Genomic DNA, 9,579 nt, shown 5'->3' with positions numbered 1-9,579 from the left:
TAACAGCACAAAATTTTTCAGGGATCCAACCACAAAACCTTGGAGCACCACTTACTAGCTGTATAACTTCTGGTAAATTCAGTCATCTAAACTCTGATTTCTTCATTCGTAAAAAGTGAGAAAACACTGCTTTAAACTGAGGATTGAGCTGGGTACTGGGAGGCTAAGGCAGGAAGATTGTAAGTTTTGAGTCCAGCCTCAGCAATTCGGTGAGATCCCGTCTCAAAATAAGAAATGAAAAGGGCTAGAATGTAGCTCAGTGGTAGAGCACTCCTAGGTTCCATCTCTAGTACCCAGACAAACAACTGAGGATTAATACAATTCAAATCAAACAAGTTTATTAATGAAAGTCACAATTCAGATGTAAAGAAATAAAACAATATTTTTCTATCATGGAAGTTAGTTAACTAACCACTGAAACAACTATTTCTGTTGATGGTGGAACTAATTTAATTTGGCCAGCCACTGTGATCCGTTATGATGTAACCCCATCATTCCCAGGTAAACTCCAGTGATTGTCCCTTTTCGGGGCTTCCTTTTTCTGTTTTCTTTCTTAGTCTGCATGGTGGCTCCTGGACTCATTGGAAGCTCAGGTAGCAAGATCATACATAGCACCCTGTACTCATGGGCTCCTATGAGGTCTTTCATCCAGCCTGTCTCCAGGTATGTGACTGTCTTTGGTCCCTACTACAAGACAGTGGGCAGACAGCTCCATAATAATGACTCTCAGCGACTAGAGCCACCTTTTTCTCTGCACACATACACACCACCCAACACCCCAAGTCAGACCCTACCTCAGACTTGGTTAAGCTCCCTAGATCCCTGGGTATCCCTGGCCCAGAGCTTTGAGAAGTCAGAAGACTTGAGCCCATTGCCTCGGGACCTCAGCATCCCAGGGTATCTGACCTCCCTCCTCACAGGGAAGGCATGAAGAAAATTCTGCAAACACCTCAAGACACTGTGGACTTGTAGAAAGAGTGAAATGGAAATGCAATGGTTTACTCTTTCCCTCAAGTCACTCTGTACTGTTCAAATATTTTTATTTTTCCTCTTTCTTTTTTTCACCCTGGTATTGGGGGTTGAACTCATGGACATTCTAGAACTGAGCTACATTCCCAGCTGTTATTACTTTTTAAATTTTGAGATAGAAAAGGCGTGCAGTTTGGGAAGATCAAGGCAATTCTCTGCTCCAATAATTGTGGGTTTTATTCACACAAAGATTATTGCAGGTTTATGGTAGATGAGGTTTGCTTCCAATTTATTATACATTATTCTATGAAGCATTTTTCATTATTCCGCATTTGTGTGAAAGATGATGTCTTTAGCAGGCAAGAAACAGAATGTGGCTAGGGAGTTTACCAAAAAACAATTGGTTCGAAGCCATGCTTACTGATGATTATCCTTATTGGAACAGGGACAAAAAAAGAGAACTGGTTATGTATTAGCAAAAATCAAATTGTGATTTAAAAGCATTAATTTGGTTAACCAAATGTATGCGTGTGATTAAAATGCAATATTGCTGTGATTATAATGCAATCAGCAAATTATTAAACTGCAATCAAAATGTAAACAAGTCCTATCTGTCTGCCAGGAGACTCCTCAGCTCATTATTTTAACTGGATCTGTAAACTAGTTTTTAGTAAATAGACTCATATTTCTCAGCTGTCACATTCCATTTTTTTCCCTTTTAATTTGTTAACTGAAAGAAAATATCAAGAGGGACTTTTTTTTTTAATGTAGAAATAAAATATTTAAAAAAAAAAAAACGTAGTGTATCTTTCCAAATGTAATTTTTTTTTAAGAAAGAGAGAGAACTTTTTAATATTTATTTTTTAGTTTTCGGCGGACACAACATCTTTGTTTTTGTATGTGGTGCTGAGGATCGAACCCGGGCTGCACGCATTCCAGGCGAGCATGCTACCGCTTGAGCCACATCCCCAGCCCTCCAAATGTAATTCTTAAAAGTATACACATCAGGTTTTAAATCTGTATAAAAATTGATGTGCTAAAAGGAAAAAAAGATAAAGCAAAACATCTTGCTCACATGTTTAAATCACAAAGATTAAGGAACATGTTAATGTCTAATGAGCTTAACACTATCTTCATGATTGATAAATTAGTTTACAAATTAATTTTAAAATACAACAGTATATAAATGTGCCTTTCCCTCAACACAAACATCTTAAAAATATTTTCAGCAGATGTAGCAATGTTAAGATCTCCAAAATATAACTAGAAAAACAGTTATTTTATTTAAATCATACATGTAAACCAAATTCCTAGCTCTCTTTTTTCTGCCCACATCTTAAAAAACACCTTGGGGCTGGGGATGTAGCTCAGTGGTACAGCACCTGCCTAGTACCCTTAATTGCTAGGTAGAGTGCCTAGTGATTCCAAAAAAAAAAAAAATTAAAAAATACCTTACTGTTTTTGTGATCCTAAATCATATAAGAAGGATATCTAAACTCTAAAATATTTTACCCACCCTATCCCTATGCCCTAAAAGAAAACCTAGAATATTTTCATCAACAATGTCCTCATTTCTATTTCCACTTAACATTAAAGTGCCTATTGTTTAATATGAACCATCCTCTCCAGGCGTCTGAGGCATCCTGTAATCTAAGCTTCAATAAAGCTTTGTTCTTCATTGGGGGAAAAAAAAATCTTGTAAGAAGCTCTGACTGTAACTGTGGTGTTGTAACGTAGGTGGGTTGGGCTGTCTTCAAAAGGCTAAGACACAAAGAGCTCATTTTCATCTAAGCAAAACAGAAAGTCTTGGAATTGTTTCCTTTGACGAGGGTGAGGTCCCACTAGCAATTAGGAATTTGAGGCTTCACTTCCAGACAGCCAGCTTGAGAGCATGCATTGTCCGTCTCACGCCTAGAACACTTCGGAGTCATCTTCAAACTGACCTAGTGGTTAAGGAAATTATAACACCTCGTTTCTATGGTATGTCTTCACCCTTGAAATAACAATCTACTGAGCTAAAGAAAAAAATGGTAAAATATAACTTCCAATTCTCACCTTTTAAACATTCAAACTTATATAAAAAAATCACTGGATAAATATTATTAGGTATTTTACTATCATATTCATGCAAAAGATTTCATGAAGGGCTGAGGGTGTAGCTCAGTGGTAGAGTGCTTGCCTAACATGTGTGAGGCCCTGACTTTTATCCCCAGCACCACACACACACAAAAAAAATAAATTAAAAAATCATGAGTCTACTTTTTTCACATCTGCCTTTTAATTTGTCATATTATTCTGATGTTTTATTCATTCTATAACTTATACATTTGAGTTGTTTCTGCTTGTTAATAATTTATGCCACTGTTTTTATACAAATGTTTTTCCACCTTCAGAATAAATAAGATGAATTGCTTATGCAACAGATAAAATAAAAAAGATTAAAAATCATTATATTAGTAATATTAGCTGGGCACGATGGCACACACCTGTAATCCCAGTCACTCAGGAGGCCAAGGCAGAAGGATTGCAAGTTCAAGACCAGCCTCCACAATTTAGTGAGGCCCTAAGCAACTTAGCAAGGACCTTTCTCAAAACATAAATAAAAGGACCGAGAATGTAGCTCAGTGGTAAAATACCGCATGTTCAATTCCCATTACAAAGAAAAAAAAAATCATATGTTAAAGAAAGAGTTCATCATAAGGACTCAGGAGACTAAAGCTGGAGGATCACAAGTTTAAGGGCAGCCTCAGCAATTCAGCAAAACCTTGTCTCAAAATAAAAAGTAAAGAGGGATAAAGATGTAACATAGTGGTACAATGCCCCTAGGTTCAATTCCTAGTAGTGCAGGGAGAAAAAAAAAAATTAAGAAAATACTATGAAGGCCCTGTGCAGTGGAACATGCCTGTAATCCTAGCCACTTGGGAGGCTGAGGAAGGAGGACTGAAAATTTGAGGGCCAGCCTCAGCAACTTAGTGAGACCCTGTCTCAGAATGAAAAAAGAGGTGGGGATATAGTTCAATGTTAGAGTCAAATCAGCTGGCTGTAATGGCACACACCTGTAATCCCCAGTGCCCCAAAATCATGGAACTCAACACTAAAATAGGCAAATTTTATTCTACATAAGTTATATTTAATAAACATGATTTTAAAAATGATTTTAGCTGGGCATGGTGGTACTTGCTAGAAATCCCAGTGAATCAGAAGGCTTAGGCAGAAGTGTTCCAAGTTCAAGGCCAGTCCAGGTAATTTAGGGAGATCCTGTCTCAAACAACAACTAATAGAGATCAGAGCTGGGGAAGCAGCTCAATAGTAGAGCATTCGCCTAACTTATGTGAAGCCTTGGTTCAATTACCAGCACCAAAGGAAAAATACTGGGGAGGGGGGTTGGGGGGGACAGGAGGAGGGTACTGGGGATTGAACTCAGGAGCACTCAACCACTGTGACACGTCCCCAGCCCTATTTTGTATTTTATTTGGAGACAGGGTCCCTCTGAGTTGGTTAACACCTCGCCATTGTTGAAGCTGGCTTTGAACTCGAGATCCTCCTGTCTCAGGGGTTCAGGATGCTCCTGAGCACAGAATTCCTGTGGACACGAGACACATGGAAGCTCAGAGGAACTCAGAATGAGGACAAGCTGAGCATGTTACATCCAGGACTGACAATTCTGAGAGCCTACATTTTCCATGTGAACCAGAATTTGTTTAGAGCAGAGAGAGAGGTATGCTGAGAAACAAAAACCACAAAGATGACCCATGAAACCTTGTGTTCTTGCCAGTAGGATGATGACGTGGAAGAAACGGAAAGAGACACTCTCTGTCTCCTAGTCCTACCTCATTCATCAGTAAGCCAAGGGCAGGGGACCTTGGCAAAATGTACACACGTGAACTAAAAATAAATGACTCCAGAGGCTAAGGCAAGAGGATCACAAGTTCAGAGCCAGATTTGGCAAGTTTGAGGTTTGTCTGGGCAACTCAGCTAGATCCCGTCTCAAAATTAAAACTATAAAGAGGGTTGGGGATGTAGCTCAGTGGTGAAGTGCCCTGGGTTCAGTCCGCACTACAAAAATAAGAGGAAGAGGAGGAGGAGGAAGAGGAGGAGGAAGCAGTTGTTTTTGTGCAAATGTTCTCACTGTTAAGAATGAAATGTGGTGAGAAAAGCAGGCACATTAAGATTCCTACTTTTCAGTTCTGGTGTAAGTAGGGACCGTCAGAACACTGTATATGTAAACCTGAGTGATTCATTTTTAATTTTTCCTTCTTTCTCCATCTTTTTTTTTAGGCCAGCCTTGGCAATTTAGTGAGATCCTGTTTCACAATAAAAAATACAAAAAAGTGCTGAGGATATAGTCTAGTGATAAAGCACCCCCAAGTTCAATCTCCAGTAACAACCAAATATATATGTATGTTTATATATCAACTTGAATAGTCTCCATACTATTTTAGATATATGCCAATATGTTTGACTTAATTCCATCTCAAGTAATATCAGATTCCAAATTAAGAGCGTTTTCTCTAAATTCGATGGTGGAGAAAATTGGTTTCATAAATAGGACTTAGAATTAGATGGAAATGTCTTGGTTCCGTGTTTCAAGAAAGGCAAGTAATGAGTCTCTAGATCATTAAACTCTTAATTTAGAGTTTCTCTGCCGAAACATTATTATTATTAAATAGTGAAAATATTTTAATGCCAATAATATGCTGTGTAGGTTTGAAAGAAAACAACTCATTTGGGGCCTGGGTATGTGACTAAAATATTTAGTCTGCCTAATTCACCACCTAACGTGTTTATGTGAGCATGTTTGATGAAATAATCAGTAAGAATCTAACTTGTTACATTTTAAATCTCTGAGATTACTGTATGACTCCTATGAAATATGATTTGCCCATTCATATGTGTCTTAATTTCACAAAGAATTTAAGAGTCAAATCAGCTGAGGAGGCTGAGACAGGGGGAGCACAAATTTAAGGCCAGCCTTGGCAACTTAGCAAGACCGCTATCTCAAAATTAAAAGGACTAGCTCTATAGCTCAGGGGTAAAGCACCCCTGGATTCAATCCCAAGGCCTTAAAAAGAAAAAAAAAAGAAAGAAAGGAGAAAGAGAGAGCGAGCGAGCAGACAAGGCTTCTGCCCACCAATGTAGCAGGAAAGACAGGTGGATTACTTTAGGCCCAGTCCTGATATGAGTAAGGACCGTCCGTCTGAGCATCACACATACAATCCTGAGCAATTTCTTTCCTTCTTCTTTTTTTTTTTTTTTTTTGAGTACTGAGAATTGAACCCACTTGTGCTTTACCACTGAGCCACATCCCCAGCCCTATTCTTTTCTTTTGAGACAGGGTCTCATCAAGTTTCTGGGGCTGACCTTGAACTTGTGATCCTCCTGTCTCAGCCTCCTGAGTAGCTGGCTTTAAAGGCATGCACCACCACACCTGCCTATCTGAGCAATTTCAAAATAAGCCAGTTGCTTTCTTAGTTTTTCCCAGAACCAGATGCATAAAAGGGGGCTTTGGCTGGGCATGGTAGTGCACATATGTAATCCCAGCAGCTTGGGAGGCTAGGAGGATCACAAAGTCAAAGCCAATCTCAGCAAGTTAGTGAGGCCCTAAGCAACTTAGTGAGACCCTGTCCCAAAAAATAAATAGGGCTGGGGATGAGGCTCAGTGTAAAGCATCCCTGGTTCAATCCCTGTTACCAAAAATAAATAAAAGGAATGTGTGAGTTGAGAGTTAATTCCAAGAACCTCCATAGAACAAATTTAAAAATAAAATTAAAAACAAAAAAACACCACCGTAGAGGAGTAAGAAGTAAGATAGGAAGAGAAAGAAGTCAAAATGAGTGTGTTATCAAGTGGGTCTTCCTGGGGGTTCCTGAAAGTGAGTACTGTGGCAGCAGGGACACCAGGTGTAGGGTACCAGTGTGCCCCATAGTGACGAAGTGGGTTTCTCAACCTCTCTACATGAGCAGAGACCTTAAGAATACTAAGGTCTGTATTTCATTTGAATTTCACTTGGTTTCTTCCTCCCCCAAAGAAAAAAGCTTTCTACTCCAACTTTCTTCAAGTTTTAGTGCCATGCCTTCTGTTGTGGGGCAGAAAACACACCGAGTCCCAGTTTTGTCCAAATTGAAGAATCTTTATTTAGCCGGCCAGCCAGCGACTTCTCCCTGCAGGACCCATAACTGTCTCTGCAAGGAACAGCCCCAAGCCTGAGCATTTTAGGATATTTAAAGGCAAAAACTACATCTGGATTGACATAGCTGTAAGCAAGCAGGTACAGAAGCTGGACTGGGCAGTCAGCAAGACAATGCAATGGGTACATTGGTATCTCCCACGGGACTTTCCAGGTTGGCATAGCAGCAACCAAGCAGAAGAGAAGTGGGTCAAAATGACCTTAGTTGAGTACAAGTTAGAGAATGGTTACTAACGCCTAGACAATCAATCTCTGACAAGGTACATCACCCAAGAAACATGGAAAACGAAGAACACTTTTACATTGTATAAGAATTGCTGTTTTGTTTTGCCAAGGATGTTATGCTAGGTAACTACTAATGGGTACAGAGGTGGGGCTTTCCCACAGGAGAAGCATTTCTTACATGATGTGGAGTCTCAGGGTAAATGGAGTCTGTTTGGTCATTGCCCATATGGCCTGGCCCATAACATTTCCATTTCTGATTTGGAAGAAAAAGAAAACAGTTTCTTGTGATCCATTTTGCCTCTAATTTTGATTTAACCCAATAAGTGTTAGGACAGAGTATTTTTCATTGCTGTGACAAAATATCTGGGAAAAAAAGAACTTAAAGGAGGAATCATTAATTTTGGCTCATGGATTGAGAGAATTCAGTTTGTGGTTATCTGGTTCCAGTGCTTCTGCACCTGAGGTAAGGCAGAACATCTTGGAGGAGATGAAGGAAGAGTATGGCAGAGCAGAACTGCTTAGCTCACAGCAGCTGGGAAACAGGAAGAGAGAAAAAAGCCAGGGAAAAAGTATAGTCCTCAGGGGCACCCTCCTCCCCTCCCAGAAAAAAACACACTCCCTTCAACTAAGTCTCCTCTCCTCGAGTACTTTTGTTTTTAGTTCTAGGGATTGAATTCAGGGGTGCATGACTACTGACTTATATCCCCAGACCTTCCATCCATTCATTGATTTAGAGACAGGGTCTCATCAAGGTGCTGAGGCTAGCCTCAAACTTGTGATACTCCCGCTTTAGCTTCCCAAATCACTGGGATTTCAGGTGTGCACCACTGTACCCCGGCTCCACTTCCTACAGTTTCTGCCACTTCCCAAGAGTTCATTCAGCTATGGCTGCATCCATGGGTTAATCTACTGATGAAATCAGAGCCCTCGGGATCTAATTACTTCCCCAAAACTCCACCTCTGAACATTGCAGCAGTGAGAGTCAAACTCTCCACACATGAGCCTTTGGGGGATATTCCAGATCCAAAGCATTACAAGGAGGTGCTGGGATCATGTCACAGGAGCACACTGGGGCACTGTAGCCACTATTGAATAAGTTGGAGAAGGCTTCTAAAGAGATGAAAGAAAATCTCTGAAGAAAATCTAAAGAACGAAAATCTCTTTATCATGTATAATTATAATACACCAATAAAATATGTGAGAAAGAAAAGAAAGGAAATAAATGAGCAATAAAGAGATGAATTTTAAAATGGTAATGAGACTTTTTTTTTGGCTTAGCTCTCCAGCCATCTTGGAAGCTGCTGTTAGTTGGGGGTCCTTCAGTATCTAAGGCAGGAAGATGGTGACTGCAAAGAAGATGAAAAGTCTCTGGAGTTGATCAACTCTAGACTCCAGCTTGTAATGAAAAGTGAAAAGCACGTACAAGACGACTCTCAAGATGATCAGACAGGGCAAAGTGAAATAAATTGACCATCCTCACCAACAACTATCCAGCTTTGAGGAAATCTGAAATATGCCATGTTGGCCCAAAACTAGTGTCCATTACTGAAGTGGCAATAACATAGAACTGGGCAGAGCATGTGGAAAATACTACAGAGCATGCACACGGACTATCATGGATCCAGGTGATTCTGATATCATTAGAAGCATGCCAGAACAGACTGGTGAAAAGTAAATCATGCAAAATGTTTAATAAAACTTGCCAGATCTTAATTAAAAATAAATAAACAAACTAAATTGCAACAAAGGCCTAGGTTGTAGCTCAGTGATAGAACATTTGCCCTGAGTTCAATCCCTCTTATTGCAGAAGAAAAAAAATATATATAAATATATATATATATATATCTCAAGATCACTAGACATTGATAAACACATTAAAAGCACTCACCTCTAGGAGTAGGATTTGGGATAAGAAGAGTGGAGTCAGGAAATAAAATGATCGACAATTTAACTCTTAAATCTCTGGACACAAACATGTTACTTCACTAAAAGTAAAGGTAATTTGCCAGGTGTGGTGGAGCATACCTGTAATCCCAGACTCAGGAAGCTGAGGCAGGAGGATTGCAAGTTCAAGGCCATCCTGGGCAACTTGGCAAAACCCTATCTCAAAATAAAAAGGAGTAGGGATGTGGCTCAATGGTACAGCACCCCTGGGTCCAGTCCTCGGGACTACAGAAAAGATAAATTAAAAATAAAAG

The 9,579-nt window shown here is 39.7% G+C and overlaps 1 pseudogene; it reads left to right on the top strand.

Annotated features, from left to right (window-relative positions):
• Positions 1-624: 624 nt before the first annotated feature.
• On the top strand, positions 625-9,056 carry LOC124082089 (large ribosomal subunit protein eL30-like; annotated as a pseudogene).
• The last annotated feature ends 523 nt before the right edge of the window (positions 9,057-9,579 follow it).

The sequence above is a fragment of the Marmota monax genome, unplaced genomic scaffold (genome assembly GCF_021218885.2).
Source record: "Marmota monax isolate L192 unplaced genomic scaffold, Marmota_monax_Labrador192_F-V1.1 WCK01_AAM20220418_F8-fsc00044, whole genome shotgun sequence".
Lineage (NCBI taxonomy): Eukaryota > Metazoa > Chordata > Mammalia > Rodentia > Sciuridae > Marmota > Marmota monax.
Note: the sequence above shows the minus strand (reverse complement) of the source record. Positions and strands in the feature narration are given on the sequence as shown.